General features: G+C 45.8%; 1 non-coding gene across 1 annotated transcript; it reads right to left on the minus strand.

Annotated features, from left to right (window-relative positions):
* Nucleotides 1-298: 298 nt before the first annotated feature.
* LOC118144698 (small nucleolar RNA SNORD88) lies at nt 299-377 on the minus strand. The gene has a single exon (XR_004729448.1). It is a non-coding gene; the product is annotated as a small nucleolar RNA SNORD88 (small nucleolar RNA).
* Nucleotides 378-3,507: the final 3,130 nt, after the last annotated feature.

The raw sequence follows: 3,507 nt of genomic DNA on the forward strand, positions 1-3,507 counted from the left end.
ACCCTTCTGCTACAGTGGACTTTGAACACACACAGCCCTTTTTACCCTAGGGCCCTTGCACTAGCTGTTTTGTCTGCCTAAAACCCTTTTCACTTCCTTCAAATCGCCAGGTCTCCTCATCCTACAGCCAGGTCTTCTCATCCTACAGATCCTAACTTAATGCTCCTCTTCAAAGAGGCCTTCAATGGCCCCTCTAGCTAAAATAGTCAGTCCCCCCTATAGTCTTCCATCATACCATTATATTTTTTGTTTTTGTTTTTTGTAATACAAACCACTGTATAATTATTTTCCTTTTTGTCTCAGATCCCCAGGTGTCAAAGGTCTTGGGGAACACTGTGTCCTCAGGAGTGATCATAGCCCAGTGCTGGACATCATGGGATGTAATTTTCTAACTTATTCATTTTATTTTTTTTTTTCTGTCTCTCACACAAGACTGTAAGTTTGAGAAGGAGGATCCTCATACATGCTTTGTTCTCCATTGTATGCCCAGCACCTAGCTCAGAGATACATCATTTAAAAATGCATGAAGCTGTAACAGAAAAACCAACAGGAGCTTAAACCAAGAAGGTTTTCTTTCCTCCCATAGCAAGAAATCCAGAGGCAGGTTCAGTTCTCAATGCTGACTTCTCTGCACTTATCTTTCTCTTTCCCTCAAGATGGCTGCAAGATGGCTGATGCAGCTCCTGTCATCTCATCCATGTTCAGGGCAGGAAATTAGGGAGATGAGGACAGGCTGTATCAGTTGCATCTGTCCCATGTTATGAAGAAACAGAAGCTTTCCCAAAAGTTTCCCCATCAGAGTTCTACTTTTCTCTTGTGGGCCAAAACTACACACAGGGCCACCCATAGCTGCAAGGGAGAGTGGGTTGGGCTTTGCAGCCTCTGTAGTGAGGAGCAGCAAGGAAGAAGAATATTCAGAATGGCTCGGGGTAGCTGATCAATCGTGTCTTCTGAAAGGGGACTATGAGAAAGTATATATACCTGAGGTCAAGAGTTTGGGCAGATGGGAAAGAGCTGGAGAGATGGGTTGAGGCCAGATTGCAGGGGATCATAAAGACTTTAATTCTGTATTCTTACTTTTTTTTTTCTTTTCTTGAGACAGAGTCTCGCTCTGTGGCCCAGGCTGGAGTTCAGTGGCACAATTTCGGCTCACTGCAACCTCCACCTCCGGGGTTCAAGCAATTCTCCTGCCTCAGCCTCCCAAAATGCTGGGATTACAGGCATGAGCCATTGCACCCAGCCTATTCTCACTTCTGAGACAAGGCATATGGCTCAGGAGCACTAGCTGCCTCCCCTTGTGGTGTCTCCTGCTTCCCCCATCTCTCTTCTTTTCTCCTTTGAAAACCCAAAATAGTGAAGCCTGGTCAAGATGAGGAAGGGAGGAAGCTCCTTCAGTCTCCTACCCACAGCAAGGGCATAGCAGGTTCCTGGATGGTAGTGATAGAGTCAATTAAGAGAAAAAGGGGATAGGAGCTAAGGAAATGAAGTAAGTTTATCCTTGTTCTAGACTTAGGAATGAAAAACAGAACCGATGGGATCCGGATTTGTCATTGTCCATCTGCGGATTAGTAAAGTGATCTTTTTTCCTGATTCCCAGTCATCCTCTTGTCAGTATCTTTCCCAAAATACGAGCTGATGAAAAAACCCTCTGGCCCCATCTCACTCCTCTCTAGGGCCCGGATTAGAGCATAGGGCTAATATTTTAGATTGTAAATTGGAAAGCAGTAACCAGAAGAATATAGATATTAATAAAATCTAAACTGTAGGTTTAATGCTCAGGACCACAGCCTTATGGCTGCTCCCTCGGCCAAGCACATTGGCTCACACCTGTAATCCCAGCACTTTGAGGGGGTAGAGGCAGGTGGATCACTTCAGGTCAGTACTTCGAAACCAGCCTGGCCAACATGGTGAAACGCCATCTCTACTAAAAATACAATAATTAGCCAAGTGTGGTGGTACGTGCCTGTAGTCCCAGCTACTCAGGAATCCGAGGCCCAAGAATCATTCGAACCCATGAGGCAGAGGTTTCAGTGAGCTGAGATCGTGCCACTGCACTCCAGCCTGAGTGACACAGCAAGACTGTCTCAAAAAAAAAGCTGCTGCCTCTGCAGATCGGCATGTATGAGGATGCTTTCCCTCCCCCAGAAGTAATCTTCCTGATGCATGAATATTCCTTGCATGTTTTGTGAGCACCACCCAGTAAAAGTTGTTCCGGATGTCCCAGAACACCACCTCATTCTCATGCTAGAGTGAGGGTTTAAGGGCCATAGGGTGACTGTGTATAAATACAGTGGAAGGCTTGGCTGAGCTCAGGGAGTTACTTGGCCATCATTTGTTGAAGAAAGGCCTCCTTAATTTACATTTGGCTTCTCCACTCCTGAGTAATGTTGCTTTGATCCTGAGCACAGTAATTAAAGTTTCATAGCTTGCCACATTGGTGGGTATGTAGTTGATTGAATGCCATGGATTTTGTCTTTGAAATTATATTCCTAACTAGCTCTAGCCTTTTCCTTTAGAAGGAATTTTGTTTCTATAGCAACATTATTCTGAAGGAATTGGGGACAGACCCAAACAATATCCACAAATGCAGAATCAAGAATCAAACCAGAGAGGACTGAAGGCATGGCAAGAATTGGGGTAGGCTATGAAAAGCTATCGCATAATCAAACTTCAGGTAAAAAGACCTCCTCTCTCCTTGGCAATGAATTAATTAGACCAGCATCAAAAAGTCTTTTTTTTTTTTTTTGGAAACAGAGTCTCACTCTGTTGCCCAGGCTGGAGTGCAATGGCACAATCTAGGCTCATTGCAGCCTCCACTTCCCCAGTTCAAACAATTCTCCTGCCTCAGCCTCCTGAGTTGCTGGGACTACAGGCATGCACCACCACACCCAGCTAATTTTTTGAAAAAATTTTTTTTTTTTGAGAAGGAGTTTCACTCTTGTTGCCCAGGCTAGAGTGCGATGGTGCTATCTCAGCTCACCTGCAACCTCTGCCTCCCGGGTTCAACTGATTCTCCTGCCTCAGCCTCACGAGTAGCTGGGATTACAAGCATGTGCCACCATGCCAGGCTGGTCTCGAACTCCCGACCTCAGGTGATCTGCCCACCTCAGCCTCCCAAAGTGCTGGGATTACAGGCGCAGCCAAACACATCATTTCAAGAGTGGGCTCAAACCCCAGCCTCTTCTCATATCCTGCCTCTTGCTCCCTTTTGGGTTCCTTATCCTCCAGTTACTCCTTACTGGAATTATTGCTGGCTCCCCGGCAACCTCCCCACCGCCCCTCCTCCATGCCTTCACTCACAGTGCTCCCATACCTGCAATCCCCACTCCCTTTCGAGTCCAGGTCAAAAGTCTTTGAATTCTTCCCTTATTCCTTCAGGAACACACCTTTTCCTCTATGATTTATAATCCTCACCCCTCACCCATAGCATAAAGGATGTGGGTACCGTAGATGCTCAGTTCTATTAATGTAGATTGCCTGGAATTAACAAAAAGAGCTATTGACAGC

This window comes from Callithrix jacchus, chromosome 9, assembly GCF_049354715.1.
Source record: "Callithrix jacchus isolate 240 chromosome 9, calJac240_pri, whole genome shotgun sequence".
Taxonomy (NCBI): Eukaryota; Metazoa; Chordata; class Mammalia; order Primates; family Cebidae; genus Callithrix; species Callithrix jacchus.